We start from the raw sequence: 17058 nt of genomic DNA on the forward strand, positions 1-17058 counted from the left end.
TTTCATCCACCTCTCTTTCCTGCACAGGAATCCCTAAAACCCCGCACCCCCACCTCCATCTTTAGCCTGTTTTTCATCTTGTGGTCTTCCAGGGTAGTCTGGTCAATGATCAGCACGGCAGTTTTCTCTTTTGCCCTAACGTAGTTTAACAGTGCCACCAGCTCAAAGACTGACTTTCTAGTTGCTAAGAAGAGGCCCTTCATACTCCAGTCCAGGTTTGAACAAACCACCCAGAGAATGGGACTGAGTAATCCCAAACTCTGGTAACATTGGGGAACTTCCAGTAGTGATGTTTCTGTGAAGACAGAATCCAGACTGGCTGGGAGAGCCAGTGTCCCCGTGCCCAAGTGACGAGCATTGCTCCTGTGTCAGAAAGAAGGCTTCTGGCAGGCGGTTCCTGAGTGTACCACGTACTGGGAGTGTTTACTGATATTATCATATTTAATCCCCCTGAAAGTCCTGTGAGGTAAGTATTTTCCCTTTTATAGTTGTGAGAATGAAGGCTCAAAGGCCTAGGCTTGCCTTGAGTCACCAGGTCAGTCTGATTCCAAAGCCCTGGCTGGAACAACCAGGCAGCGCAGTATAAAGATTGGGGCTAGTTAGGTGGGACCGGCTCTGGGACACTGTAGTGAGAGGAAGTGGGGAGTGAGTAGAGGATTGGGCTGGGTCAGTGGCAGTAGTCTGCTTTGATGGCAGGGATAGTTTGCTCACAGCAGGATAAGAGTGGGCAGAAGTTGGGCGATTTCTCAGTAGGGCAGAGACTTCAGGAATGAGAGGGAGGGAGGGTTCATTCACACCTACAGCCAGGGCCTGGGGGAATGCCTGTCCCACACACCTGAGAGGCCTTCCCAGGCCAGACTAACAGTCTTACTGATGAAACCCTGATTTGTCCATATTTTATGCCAGGACTGCCAGACTAGTTCTCAGAAGTGTGGTTCAGATTCTGAACTTTTGAGAATTCTGAAGAGGGAGAGGGCTATGAGGTCAGGTTAGGCCACAATAGAAGTGGTGCAGCTGAGGGACTTGAACTGTGTTCTGAAGCATCATGGGATTTAGATCAGCATCTTTCAGATAGAGTGTCTGTGTGTTTGTTGTCAGAATCATCTAGGGAGCTTTCTGAAAATATCAGTGTTTGATTTCCTCTCCCCTTCTTAGGAAGTCCTATCTAATTCTCAACATTGGGAGTAGAGGAATGTGTGTGTGTGTGTGTGTGTGTGTGTGTGTGTGTGTATGTTTTTTTTTTTAATTGAAGTATAGTCAGTTACAATGTGTCAATTTTTGGTGTACAGCATAATGTTTCAGTCATACATACACATACATATATTCATTTCCATATTCTTTTTCATTGTAGGTTATTACAAGTTATTTAATATAGTTCCCTGTTCTATACAGAAGAAATTTGTTTTTTTAATCTATTTTATATATAGAGGTTAGTATATGCATATCTGGAACTACCAATTTATCCCTTCCCACCTCCTTTCCCCTTCCGGTAACCATCAGTTTGTTTACCATGTCTGTGAGTCTGTTTCTGTTTGTAGATAAGTTCATTAGTGTCTTCTTTTTCTTTTCTTTTTTAAAAAATATATTTTGAAACAGTGCCCTGGGGAATTCTGATAGGGACCCCTGCATTCCTTCTCTGCTTTGCACTGGATCTCAAAAAATAAAACAGAACATATCAAAGAGATTGACTCAGGTAGAAGAGCTACTGGAGGGCTCTTCAGGTGAAGGGATTATTTCTGGTGACATATGCAAAAGTGTGAGCTTGGAATGCCTGGGGCAAAGGAGTGCACACAGGGAGTGGTAGGAAATAGGGTAGGGTGATTAAGATGGGCAGTCAAAGAGGAACTGGAATGCTGGGAAAGTTTAAATCTGATGCTGTTTGAAACAGGAAGCTGTTCATATGTTCACTCATTCAGTGACTATCTATTGAGCACCTAACCTGTGCCAGGTACTGTGTTATGTGCTGGGAATACAGCAGAGGACAAAGTAAAGCTTTTCCTTGTTGAGCTTATATTCTGATAGAGGAGGGTGATCAGTTCATCCCAGTTTGCCTGGGACTTTCTAGGTTTTAACATTGAGAGTGCCTTGGCCCAGGAACCTCTTGGGTGAAGCAGAATGGTTGGTTTCCTAGGAGATGGAGTGTGTGTGTGTGTGTAATACTAGGGGCCATAGAGAAACATGAGGGAGGATATAAGGTTGAAGATAAAGAAAAATGCTTTTTTAGAGAGGGTGGTCAGGGAGGATCTACGAGGACGTGATAAATGAGCAGCAATCTGAACAAAATGAGAGTGAGAGCAAATATCTCAGGGTAGGTTGGCCAGGGATGATTTCTAGCAGATGGATGTACAATGTAAAGGCCCTGAGGTGGAAGCATGCTTGGCATAGATGAAGAACAGCCTTGGCAGAGAGGCTGAGAGGAGGAGTCAGAAGCAGAGAGGGGCCAGAGAGGGTGAGTCCCATCAGGAACACTGGATTATACTGAGTGTGCTGGGAGCCCCTGGAGAGCTGAGAACAGAGGCACCACCTAAGCACTCAGGAGGTGGGGAAAACAAGAGTAGGAACAGGAAGACCACTCAGATTCTTCATTAAGATGTGTCCAGTGACAACGGAAATACCCAACTATAGGAAACTCCTTAAACAGTGATATTTTTGAGTAGCAAAATATCATGCAGCCATTAAATACATTGTTTCTTCATAGTTTAGCCATTACTGGATTGCTGTCATTTCTATTTATTTTTGCTAGTTTAAAAGATAGGTAGTGATACATTAATGTCATTTTAATTTGCATTTTTAACAAACCTCTCCACTTTTCCACATAGTGATTTACTACATTTATAATCAAATGTGCAAACTTTTGGTTCATTCTTCTTAATTATTTATGGTGTACACAGTTGATTTTGACCATACATATTTGAACCTATATATGTGTATCAATTTCTATCAATATATTTTGGATGGGAAGAGCCTATTTAGCTTATATATTGAGCATATGTATTTTTTTCATTCTCTATTTTCCTTTAAATATATATTTTTTGTTCTAGTGTGTTTTGTTTACTTGAACTCATCTATTTTTGTCTCTACCAAAGGCATCCATTAAGTAAAATAGTAGACTGTTGGAGCTTGGAGAAACTTTAATATCATTATTCTTCTTATAGATGAAGAATTTGAGGGTCCAAGAATATGACTTAATGTCACATCTTTGTTATCTTGTCATCTTTGTAGTAGCTAAAAACAAAATTTTTCCTGTAGCTTGGGTGAATAGAATGTTTTCTAGTTTTAAAAAATATCTCAGCTATTCTTCCATAGAATGAGGTTTACTTGAGCCATGTGATATGTAGATTAATGTTTAAACTACTTAAAGCATGAGAAGAAGCATTTGTTTAATACCTTCCACTATGTATTATACTCTGTGTGTGTATGTTTGATCGATGTCTGAGAGCTGTAAGAAAGAAAGCAAAAAAGAACAAAACACACACACACATACACACAGAGAGAAAACCCTGGACTCTTCCTGAAAAGTCTCTTCTACATGTCAGTCCATTTGATCTGATATATGTCTACAATGATGACTATTACAAGGTTTCTCATAACAGTGAAACATTGAATGCCTAATGATTAGGAATTAGTTTAATTATGGTGCTTCCATGTAGTGGAATACTATGATGCATTGGAAAGCATGCTGTAGAAGGATGTTTAATAACATAGAAACATGTAATCCATTGTTAAATTTTTTTAAAAAGTAGACTGTAATTAAAGAAGACCTACATAAATGGAGCTATGTATTAAGTTCATGAATTGGAAAAATGAGATTAAGATATCAATCCTCTTTAAATTAATCTACAGATTCAATGCACTCAATCAGAATCTCAATTACTTTTCTCTTGGGGATGGGAGAAGGTAGTTAAAATTGACAAGCTGTCTCTAAAATGTATATGGAAATGCAAAGGATCTAAAATAGATAAGACAATCTTGAAGAGAAGGAATTATGCTACTATATTAAAATATTAAAATATTTAATATAAAACTACAATAATTAAGATAATGTGGCATTAGTACAGGAATAGATGAACCAATAGAAGAGAGTATAGAGTCCAGAAACAGACTCACACATGTATGGTTGGGGAAGAATGGTCTTTTCAGTAAATGATTCTGGAGCACCTGGATAGTCTTATGAAAAAAAATAATAATGAGCTTGGACCTCTATTTCATGCCATACACAAAAACTTAATTTGAGATGAATCACAAACTTAAATGGTAAAACAACAGAGCTTCCAAATAAAATATTCTCTTCCAAAGAAGGGAATATCTTCATGACCTTAGGGCTGTCAAGTATGTCTTAAATTGACTTAGCAATTCCACTCCTAGGTATATACCCAACAGAAATGGGTACATATGGCCACTAAAAGACATGAACAAAATGTTTGTGACAGTTTTATTTTTAATAACCAAAATTTGGAAACAAGCTAAATATCCCTCAACAGGAGAATTGATATATAAACTGTATTCACGTGATGATATTTTACTCCACAAAAACGGACAGAAAGCCAATCTACTGCTACATGTGACAACATGCATGAATCACAGACATTATAATGAATGGAAAATGGAAAACATAAAAAGTATATACTATATGATTCCATTTATATGAAATTCAAAAACAGGTAAAACTAATCAAAAATGATAAAAGTCAGGATAAGATTTACATGTGGGGCATAGGGATATTGACTGGGAAGGGGCAAGAAGTTTCTTGGGTATTGGAATGTCCTTTATTTTGATCTAGGTTTGGGTTAGACAAGTATATACTTACATAATATATCAAAATGTATATTTATGATTAGTAAAATTTACTATATATATAATGCTATATATATTACATATTATACCTCAATATCCTAAAATTAAAGGAAATTTAAATTTTCTTCTTTTTGCTATATGTTCTAAATATTCTCACCTTTTTCCCAGCTATATTTTCAAAATAGTCTAAAATGAAGGCATGGTAAATTGTAACGAGAGAAAAATAGAAGTTATTATTTTTAAAAGCTAGAATGGAATCTCAGCTACCTATCCAGATTTAGTGCCCTGAGTCCTGGACCCAGCTAAAAATAGTTCAGAGTCTTGCCAGCTGGTGACCTGGGAACTGGGCTATGTTTAGCAGAAATCAGCACGTGAGTGAAATGGGGTAGAGCCAAGTGGAGCACTGTGGATCTGGTAGGCATGGATCTCTGTCAGCAAGCTGTTTAAGCCATGCTTGTCATCAGTATCTCAGGCTGTTCCCCTCACTGCAAGCCAGGGAGTCGTGTAGGCTCACAGTTTACTGGTGAGTGAAAATGAGAGGGAGGAAGAAGAATCCATGTTGATTAGAAAGGGAGCGGTCCAGCACTGGGAAACAGGTTGGACATAAAGGAAGTCAGAGTAGCTAAGTCCTGGCTAAACCCAGGGTATACCATCCTTTTTTCTTCACCAGGTTAGAGTTAATTTTTGTTTTTACAAAAATTTATTCATTTTTCAACAACTCAATTTTATTTTATCTTTTCAAAATTGAAATATAATTGATTTACAATATTGTGTTAGTTTCCAGTGATTCAGCTTTATATATCTATTTTTCAGATTATTTTCCATTATTGGTTATTACAAGATATTAAATATTGTTCCCTGCATTACACAGTAAATCCTTGTTGCTTATCTATCTTATGTATAGTAATTTGTATCTGTTAATCCATACTCCTAATTTATCCCTCCTTTTCTTCCCTTTCCCCTTTGGTAACCATAAACTTGTTTTCTATGTCCATGAATCTATTTCTATTTTGTATATAGATTCATCTGTATTGTTTTTTTAGATTCCACATGTAAGTGGTATTTGTCTTTCTCTGACTTACTTCACTTGTATGATCATCTCTAGGTCCATCCATGTTGCTGCAAATGGCATTATTTCATTCTTTTTAATGACTGCGTAATAGTCCATTGTATGTATGTGTATATGTATATACATCTATCACATTTCTTAAACCAGTCATCTGTTGATGGACATTTAGGTTGTTTCCATGTCTTGGCTATTGTAAATAGTGCCACTATGAACATTGGGGAGCATGTGTCTTTTTGAATTAAAAATTTTGTCTTTTCCAGATATATGCCCAGGAGTGGAATTGCTAGAACATATGGTAAGTCTATTTTTAGTTTTTTTAAGAAACCTCTATACTGTTCTCCATGGTGGCTCACCAATTTACATTCCAATCAACAGTGTAAGAGGGTTCCCTTTTCTTTACACCCCTCCAACATTTATTATTTGTAGACTTTTTGATGATAGCTTTTCTGACCAGTGTGAGGTGATACCTCTTTGTGGTTTTGATTTGCATTTCTCTAATAATTAGTGATGCTGAAGATCTTTTCATATCTGTTGGCCATTTGTATGACTTCTTTGGAGAAACATCTTTTCAGGTCTTCTGCCCATTTTTTGATTGGGTTGTTTGTTTCTTTGATAATTGAGTTGTATGAGCCATTTGTATATTTTGGAAATTAACCCCTTGTCTGTTGCATCTTTTGCGAGTATTTTCTCCCATTCTGTAAGTTGTTTTTCATTTTGTTGATGGTTTCCTTTGCTGTGCAAAAACGTTTTAAGTTTTTGGTTTTTTTTTTTTTTTGAATAAAGTTAGATTTATTTAGAGAGATACATACACCATAGAGTGCAGGCTATTTCAGAAGGCAAGAGAAGGGCCACAAGGTGTGGGATTGGGTGCTTAGTTTAAAGTAAAAGTAGTTACACATTCCATAGACAGAGTGTGGGCCATCTTACTCAGGAGGGAGAGTGGCCATGAGGTGTGGAGTTTGTTAATTTTTATGGGCTTGGTAACTTCATATGTTAACAAGTGGGAGGATTATTCCAGCTACTTTTGGGAAAGGGCTGGGATTCCCAGGAATTGGGCCACCACCCACTTTTTGACCTTTTATGGTTAGCCTTAAAACTGTCATGGTGCCTATGGGAGTGCCATTTACCTTGCTAATATATTACAATGAGTAATAATAATAATAATAATAAAGCTCAAAGTCTACAGGAAGTCAAATCTCCAGGCATCTTGGGCCTCAAGGCCTACTGAGAGTTGAATTTTCTGCCACCTTAGTGTTAATTGCAGTTATTTCTTGAATGGCTGTGCTCTGCCCCCTTCCTTCCTGTCTCATTAAAAACTTTTAAGTTTAATTAAGTCCCATTTGTTTATTTTTGCTTTTGTTTCTTTTGCCTTGGGAGACTGATCTAAGAAAACATTCCTATGATTTGTGTCTGAGAATATTTTGTCTAGGAGCTTTATGGCTCCATGTACATTTAAGTCTTTAAACCATTATGAGTTTATTTTTGTATATGGTGTGAAGGTGTGTTCTAACTTCATTGTTTTACATGCAGCTGTCCAGCTTTCCCAACATAAGTTGCTGAAGAGACTGTCTTTTGTCCATTGTATCCTCTCGCCTTCTTTGTTGAAGATTAATTGACTGTAGGTGTGTGGGTATTTTCTGGGCTCTTTATTCTGTTCTGTTGATCTACATGTCTGTTTTTGTGCCAATACCATGATGTTTTGATTACTGTAGCTTCATAGTATTGTCTATAGTCTGGGTAGGTTATGCCTCTAACTTTGTTCTTTTTCCTCAGGAATGCATTGACAATTATGGGCCTTTAATGGTTCCATATAAATTTTAGGATTATTTGTTTTAGTTCTGTAAAAAATGTCCTGGGTAATCTGATAGGAATCACATTAAATCTATAGATTGCTTTGTGTAGTATAACCATTTTAACAATATTAATTCTTTCAGTCCAATAGCATGGGCCATCTTTCCATTTCTTTAAATTTAATCTTCAATTTCCTTTATCAGTATTTTATGGTTTTCAGTGTATAGGTCTTTCACTCCTTGATTAGGTGTATTCCTAGGTGGTTTTTTTAAATGCAATTTTAAATGCTTTTTTTTTTTTTTTACTTCATGATGTTTCATCGTTAGTGTAAAGAAATGGAACAGATTTCTGTACATTATTCTTGTATCCTGCTACCTTGCTGAGTTCATTTATTAGTTCTAATAGTTTTTGTGTGAACTCTTTAGGCTTTTCTTTATAAAATATCATATCATCTACAAAGAATAATCGTTTAACTTCTTCTTTTCCAATTGAATACCTTTTATTTATTTTCCTTGTCTGATTGATGTGGCTAGAACTTCCAGTACTATTACAACTCAATTTTATTTTTTTATTTTATTTTATTATTATTTTTTTAACAACTCAATTTTAAATGTTATACTTAGGGAAACCAGTTGCAGAACTATTTAGATTGCAGTGCTTAAAAGTTCCCTGAATGATTTTACTGCTGAATCAGCCTAACCTTAAAAATTAACTTCACTTACCCTTTTCCTTCTATAATGTGCCCATCTAAACTGCAGGAATGACTAGTGTAATTATCCATGTCATAGGGCGGTTTTAAGGCTTAATTAACAGTTATAACCCACTCTGAAGTATTCAGATGAAGAAAGAGTTAATAGGAGTGGTGCTGTTTCTAGTTCTACTTGCAAACTCTGACAAGTTACCAAACATGGTATATGGTACCGTACTTCCAAATGTATCAGCATGGTACCTCCAAGTTTCCACTTGATTTAGTAAGAATCACCGTTACTCAACCAATGCTAATCAAGAGGACTCTAGTCTACATGGTGTTCATTTTTTAAAGGAAAGTGTAAATGTAAGGGTAATTAACAACAAGTGACCACATTTAAAGAAGTGACTTTAAACAATTAGGTGTGTTGCTGTTGTCTGTACAGAGAACTTTTAGCCTCAAAGTAAGATGCAACCTGGCCTTCAGGACAGGGGCCAGGATGTGCCAAACTCTGAGATCAAAAGTAAGGTTTAAGTCAAGCACTGTGGGTGTTGTAATTTTTCCTAAAAATAAATCCATCCTGCTGCATGATTTGGAAGTGGCTTTGATGCCATGTTTTCCATCCTTAAGAAGCAGAAACCCTGAAATGTCATCCATGAAAAACAATCTGGGAGATGCTACTGAGACTCTGTCAAGGGTATGGTCTCCCTTCCTACAGTAACCAATAAACTTGACTATGCTTGATTAAAGAAAAATAAAATCTGTGTGCAAACTAGAATGTGGTGGACTGAGTAATGACAATGAAGATGATGACAATAATGGTGGTAATAATAATGACAGTAAGCATGTACTGAGGGCTTACTAGGTGCCAGACACTGTTCTAAGGGCTTTACATGTCTGGACTCATTTGATCCCTGCAATAGCCCTAGAAGATAAGATCTATCATTATCCTTTTTTTTTTTTTAACAGACAAATACTCTAAGGCTTGGAGGAGTTAAGTAACTAACTTGCCAAAGATTTTATAGCTTAGCAGCTAGCAGTGGCTTTCAAAACATTGGTGTGCTTAGAGTTCCCTGGAGAAATAATTTAATTCAATATTCCCAACCCAAGACCATAGATTCTGATTTCAAAGTGTAAGATGGGGCCTGGAAAAATGTATTTTCAATAAATACCTGAAGAATATTTACTGTAGTTGGCTTTCAGACCACCCTTTGAGAATCAGTGGCCCAGTTCTAGAAAAAAGGAGAGGCTTGAAGTAAAAATTTGCCATGTTTCTCCAGCACTGGCCTTCCCTGTCTAGCTCAATAGTAGATCATTTGCCCAGCTGGGACTGTATGTCCTTGCAATGAATAAAGACTGTTTAATGAATATAGCCTTTCAAAACATCCAACTTGATTTGTTCAGCTTCCATATTTAACATTTAACCGTCTGACTTTAATTTGATTTCTTAAATAGATTTTCCTGCCAGGAGAAGACTGTGTGCTAACTAACATGAATTTTAGTTGGTACTCTCATAGGTAATGAATAAATGGCATTATACTTTATTAATTAGTCCATTATAACTCTGATTAATGTGAATTAATTTCCCCAGAGCCAGCTCTTTTCCAAATGAACTGAGAACAATGAGTTTATGAACCTGCAAACTTCAGGGCCAGCATACATTTTGAGGCCTGATTTATCCTTTCCTTAGTATCACTGAGCTGGAAGAAACATTTTGAGACCCAGTATCCTGACACCTCTATCCTTCCAAAAGGGTGAGTTTGTCAAGGTTAATACAACAATTCATAAGAAATCATTTACTTGGATCCTCTCCTTCTGCTCTTGGCTTTTAAACACCTGTGACCTCTGAGATATGGAGGGGCACGGTGATGAATTTTTAACATCCTTGCCCTGTTGCACTTCTCATATATCATTTGTTTGACTTGGAACATGGTATCACCTGGTAAATCTAGAAAAGACTTACAATGAGCTTGGCCAAAGACAATGCTGTGGAGACTGAACCAACCCATATTACACACCCACATTGCCTAATTATGTATTTTTAAAATAGAGCAAAAACACGAGGCAAGGTAAAGCAGTTACAGTTTCCACAGTCCCTCAAAATGAGGCAATCATCAAGGTATTTGTCCCTACATCCATTCCACATCCATGCTCTGGATGGAAGACTTATTCTTATTCCCACTCTTCTCCTTGCTGACCACCCTTCAGTCTTCTTTCTCTTCCTGAGCTCACCAAGCCTGCTCCTCCTTTTGGGCCTTGTCTCAGGCCTCCTCACCTGTAATGGTCTTTACCCTCATTTCCCTATAATTGGCTCCTTCTTGTCAGGTCTTAGCTTAAATATCACTCTTCAGAGAGGCCTTCACTGATGATCCCATCTATTACACTATTCAATTCTGTTTTCTACCAACACTTTCCAAGTGCTGATATTTTTCTTACTTATTTGTTTTTCTAATAGTCTGTCTCCCTTGACTGGAATGTAAGCCCCATTAGGTCAAGAATTACCTGTTGTATCATAATTTCACTGTTACATCTACAGTGCTCCAAACTATGCCTAACACAGGAGAGATGTTTGGGGAGGAAAAAAAGGAAGATGGTGGGGAAAGGTGTTTCTGATCTGAGGCTGATTCTGAAGGTTGGTGGCATCCAACTAGCTGTTTCTTTGCTTACGAGTCAAATATTTGTATCCACCTTCTTTGGAAACAAATCAGAGATCTTAAATATGTTGAGTTTATTGCATAAGACTATTTAACTATTTAGCAGTTAAAAACCAGAGGAGTTACACTGAGAGCCTCTCCTGGGTATTTGTCATCATTAGCTCAGTCTCATAAGTTATGACAATATGAAATCAGGAAAAACTGCTTAAGTGCTTGAATTCAGATTGTTAAGTTTTAAAGTATACTAAAAAGAGTTATACTAAGATTTTCTTAGAAAGAGATCAAAAATGCCTTTGTTGGCAGTAAGTGGGGTAATGGCTTCCAAAGAAACCTGGAAGTGGGAAATGAGGTTGCTTTCTGAGAGTTATATGGGTAAGACACACACATACATACATACATACATACATACATACATACATACATACACACACACACACAGATCTGATAAGTCAGCTGAAGGAGTAAACTAACAGATAACAAGCGTGTAACTGAAGACTTTGAAAACACCTGTAAATTCAGCCAAAGTGACCCGGGGGTCATCTCAGGATGGCAGGAACCAGAATGTGACTATTAATTTGTGTGTAAAGTTAAAATGTTTGGAGAAAGCCTGAATAAACAAAGGCAGTGGGCAGAGGTTTCCTCAGCCTATAGCATGGAAAACCCAAGTCTAAAAACCCAGAAGTTGGTAGCAGCTTTCCAAATACTGTTCGGGGAGAAGGGGCCTTGGCCCAAGGACTTGAGCTCTTAGGTTTCTGTGACAAATATATCCTTTGATAAATCATCTCCGTAATTCTCCTTATTCAGATTTGATGCTCTAAATACAGAATTTAAATGTCTCCCTGTCTACAGGGAGCAAATGCCCTGATCTGCTAATATGATGGCCCATTGGCTAGCTGGTTGCATTTAGCATTAAAATGGAATACATTTAAAACATACAGATGGCCAATAGGCACATGAAAAGATGCTCAATATTGCTAATTATCAGAGAAATGCAAACCAAAACTACAATGAGGTATCACTTTACACTAGTCAGAATGGCCATCATTAAAAAGTCTGCAAACAATGAATGCTAGAGGGGGTGTGGAGAAAATGGAACCCTCCTACACTGTTGGTGGAAATGTAATTTGGAAATGTAAAATGGAGATCCCTTAAAAAACTAAAAATAGAGTTACCATATGATCCAGCAATCCCACTCCTGGGCATATATCCAGAGGAAACTTTAACTTGAAAAGATACATGCACCCCAGTGTTCATAGCAGCACTATTTACAGTAGCCAAGACATGGAAACAACCTAAATGTTCATTGACAGATGATTAGATAAAGAAGATGTGAGATATGTAGCCATATATATAAAATGAAATACTATTCAGCCATAAAAAGAATGAAATAATGCCATTTGCAGCAACATGAATGGACTTAGAGATGATCACACTAAGTGAAGTCAGACAGAGAAAGACAAATATCATGACATTTTACTTACGTGTGAAATCTAAAATATGATAAAAATGAACTTGTTTACAAAACAGAAACAGATATGGAAAACAAACTTATGGTTACTAAAGGGGAAAGGAGGGGAGGAATAAATTGTAAAGCACAGGAAATGATATTTAATATCTTCTAATAGCTTATAATGAAAAAGAATATAAAAAAGAATATATAAATGTATAACTGAATCACTCTGCTATACACCAGAAACTAACATAACATTGTAAATCAACTATACAACATTGTATATACAATACTGTAAATCAAAGTTAAAAAACGTTTAATGGAATAAATTTGAATTCTGGCTCAATGGCAGTCTCTGTGAGCTTGGGTTAATGTGAGTCTACTCCTGAGATAAAATTCTAGAGCAGAGTAACTTGTTTTGGCTCCTATACTGCATGGCAGGGAGTGGACAAAAATTTATACCGCCTGTGACAGGCTGGCTCTGAGAGGACAAGGGCTGCCCTAAGCTCAGTTCCTTCTCCCAAGTTCACCAATCATATAACTCACATTACTTCCTGAGAGGATGTAGAGCAAGGGGAAGACAAGAGGCCAGGAGTGTATTCTAATGGACGCATCCTCCAGAACCCACAAGCCCCAACAGAAGAGACGTGGGTACTTTAGTCCACAAGTTGACAAACTTTTTCCATAAAGGGTCAGATAATAAATACATTAGGTTTTGCCAGCCACAGAGATAGGTAGGCCTAAGAGGGGAACAGAGACCAGAGGGGTCAGACAGGAACTACTGCCTCCTAGAACACTCGGGAGAACAAGGATTTTCAGAACTAAGGTGGAGGGAAAGGTAGGGCAAGGTGAGATGTTTAGAGAAAGCTAAGGAGAAAATAACCTTGGCCAGAAATGAGATGATCTCAGGTAAATTGGTGGAAAGTACCAAATCCAAGGGCTCTCTGAGACATTTCATAAGGGTTTCCAAGCTGCACACTCACCCTCTATGGGTCTGTAACTGCCTCGGTCTGCTGGGTCCTGTCAGCTCTCTACCATTCATCTGGATAGAGGGATCTGCCTCTGGAGTTTGGATAACACATCTAAATTGCATCCCAGTGAATGAATGGACATCATTTTGAAACTAGATCCTCCAGCTACAATTGAATGTCTGTTTCCTTAAGGGGGAAACAAGACTTACTGAATAACCCAATTCAACCAACTTTGCTATTTGTTTGGGGGTTAATTATAGTAGACACTCTAAATGTATTTTTTTCTGTGATAGCTTTTTTCATTATATAATTCATTCTTTGGGATTTAAATCACTTTAAATTTTTATTTAAAATTAAAATATGCAGATGAACAGATTAGTGTAGTTGACCAGCAGGTGAACCAGGATCACGGGGCAGCTGGGGAGCTGGTGACAAAAGTGTAAATGGACGTTGGCCTCCAGGTTCAAATCTCCTATTATCACTCTCTACAGCAGTGATTCTCAAATGCTGCAATGGATAGGGATGGGTGGGCCAGGAGGCACTGCACGGTTTGAAAAACTGATCCCTCCTCCCTCCCATTTGAAATTCACTGATCTACACAATTCATCTCATTTTACTTTGGGTCTTCTTGAAACCTCTTCTGACAGAGCAAAACAAAACATGAGTTTTACAACTCAAGATGGAAAACAGTTCTATTTATTTAGAAGTGGCCAGCAGAAGAGCTGTGAAGAACAGAATGATTCCTAAATCAGCAAACCCCATGAGTTTGGATGATACAAACCAAGAGACTGTGGCTGGGATCAGCCTCATTCGCTGGCAAGAAGCTGCCCAATAAATCACAAGATAGAACCATTTTAAGGCCTCTCTTTTCCAAAAAGAAGAGAGGAGTGTGTCTTAGACTCATATTCATTTCAAAAGGATCAAAGGCAAGTAAGTTCTTTTAGAATTTGAATCTGTGGACAGTAACTAACTTGAGTAAGATGACAAAACCATTCTCCACCAAATTAGAGTGAACTGAAGGGGTACTGCACTCTCAAAACACACCCCCTTTTACCCCCAAGGATAAAACGTAACTGTGGGGCTTTAGACAGATTAGTAACATAAGGAAAACATTAAGCGAGCCTGGAAGAGACTAAGGCTGATCCTGGCATCAGCACTGGAGAAGTACTGGAACTGCATCAGTGTAGCTATTAAACACATCTGAAATCATATGAAACCTAGAGTCATCAGCCAGAATCATATACATTTTACAGTTTGAATGAACCCTAGAGAAGTTATCCTCCTCTGGACTCAAAAATCTGTGGGCTGGACTGGAGTAGGAAACTCATCCATGCCTCTGGCAGAGCACATATCACACAGAATTCATTGTCTGAATCTTCTAGACTGGGCTTCTTGACTGCAAAGACTACATTCTTTATCTTTGAATTCTTGACATCTGGCACAGTGTCTGACATTAAGTGTCCAGCGATGTTTGTTAAACCAATAAGAGTAAGCGAGAGTATGAATCCTAGGGCAACAGGGAAAACTCTTTCTCCGATCTCCCAGGGCATGCAGGGCAAAATTTCCCAAAACCCCAAAAGTGAGCTTGACCTCAGTGTGTCTTTTTTCAGGTGAACACTTCAAGTCACAGGTAAGCATTTGCTTGACTGCCCAGAGCTATCACTTCCATCATCGTTATTAACAACAGGGCTTGCTTGTTTGGTCTTATTGGAGTATTAGAATGAGTTCACTCACAGTCAAGTTCCCTGCTTTAATTATAGCAGAAAAAAAATTTGGGCAGACAAGTGGCTTGGATTCAAGTGATTCAGTAGTGTTTTACTTTTGAAGTCTGAAGTATCAAGGGTGGATAAAAACGGCATCTTGTTTGAAGTTAAAAGTGCGGGTTATCTCCTCATGGAAAAAGATTAAATGTAATTCTATCTACCTTATGACTATAATGGTTCATCAGATTTAGTAACTGTTGGGAAATAATCATATCTTTTCTGTATCTAAATTATTTGGTTCTTTTTTTCTGAAAAGACTAAAAATACTGTGAACCCTTAATTTCAGTGGCACAAAGAATTGTGCATTGCATATTTATAAACCAGCCACAAGACAAAGGGAAGCAATAAAGAATTAAACATTACATTCTCTTAGAAATATTCTTTCAGTATTACATAAATATCTTTGCTTTTCCATTTTCTTTCTGAAACCAAGTAACCCTTTGACATTTCAAAGTGAAATAACTACACACACAATTTTTATATAGAGGCAAGAATGACTTTTTTTTTAGAGGAGTAAGTGTAATTAACCACACATGGCATATTATTCATTATCCTATGACCTTTGTAATTTATTTCATATTCTGAAAATGTTTGCTTCTAAAATTAGTCAGGAAAATGAGGGGATGTCATGGGTGCTTTGCTGGCTGTACATTACAGGGGATTATACCTAGGAGACTTTTCAAATGTGTTTTAAAAATGTGTGCTTGTCTGCTTTGGCATGTAAAAGGTTTAATGAAGCCTAGTGATTTGGATTTACAGAGAGACTCTCCATTCAATGTCCTGAGAAATTCTAAGTAGCTGTAAAGGATAGTGCCTGGTGGGGTAAGGAGAGGAAGCAGGTGAGGCAAGGGTACAAATGGAGATCCACATACTCTATGTCTTTAATTTGTAAAAAACAAAACAAAACAAAACAAAAGCAAGAAACTATTATATGATTGTCCTATTCTTCTATCTTGGCAAATTAATGCCAAAATCCCAAAACATTGATAAAGCTATAGTCTCAATATGATGAAGGTAGCAAAATATCCAAGATAGCTGAATTTAATTGCTGCACGTTTGGATGAACTAGTGACGTTCTGTATGAGTAACAAAAGACATAAATCATTTATTCCACATTTTCTTCATTTCAGCAAAATCACTGATAATAGGTTTTTTTTTTGAGAAGAGTGGGTATAATTAGGTATTTATTTATTTATTTATTCATTTATTTTAATGGAGGTACTAGGGATTGAACCCAGGACTACCACTGAGCACTCTACCCTCCCCCTAAAGTTTGAGTGTATTTTTATAAAAATGTAAGTTAAAGTGAATGTACACTTTAAATTATAATTACTTTGAATGTTTTCAAAAAGTATTATTTTAAAATATTTGTATTATCTATTAAAACTAAAGATAAAATAAAATAATACATGAATATATCAACATTTTATATAAAAATTATTTAAATATAGATGAACTTTTAAATTTGTCTTTGAATATTTGATTAAATCTTATTAAATATATAAAAATTAAATTATTGCAGTCTTACGTTTAATACCCATCTAGTTTTCAATATAAAGAATCAGTATTGTGCTTCATGCAAGCTACATCTACATATTTACATTCTAAAAGTAATACGAATGGTTTGCTGTTGTGAAATATCCTCAGTCACCTGAGCAACTGTTGCAAATACCATCTAATTCTCTAGTACCTCCAGGGCTGTGAGATGGAACACAAAGAGAAGCAAGAAAAGGAATGCTCAGCACTCCGGGACAATGATACTTTGTTATGCAAGAATCTATTGCATGCATACTCTTCGAGAGGAAGGATTTGACAACTTAATTCGTTCGTCTTTTCTTACCTAAGAGCTTCTGCCACTCAGGTCTTTTCAGAGCAGTT

At 37.1% G+C, this 17058-nt stretch overlaps 1 long non-coding RNA gene across 2 annotated transcripts in view; it reads left to right on the forward strand.

Moving 5' to 3' along the window:
- Positions 1-17058, forward strand: part of LOC107033899 (uncharacterized) — a 144379-nt gene that overhangs the window by 7021 nt on the left and 120300 nt on the right. For both annotated transcript variants that reach the window (XR_012059137.1, XR_012059138.1), the window contains exon 3: positions 6124-6158. This is a non-coding gene — a long non-coding RNA (uncharacterized lncRNA). The remainder of the gene's footprint in view (positions 1-6123; positions 6159-17058) is intronic.

The sequence above is a fragment of the Vicugna pacos genome, chromosome 15, assembly GCF_048564905.1.
Source record: "Vicugna pacos chromosome 15, VicPac4, whole genome shotgun sequence".
Taxonomy (NCBI): domain Eukaryota; kingdom Metazoa; phylum Chordata; class Mammalia; order Artiodactyla; family Camelidae; genus Vicugna; species Vicugna pacos.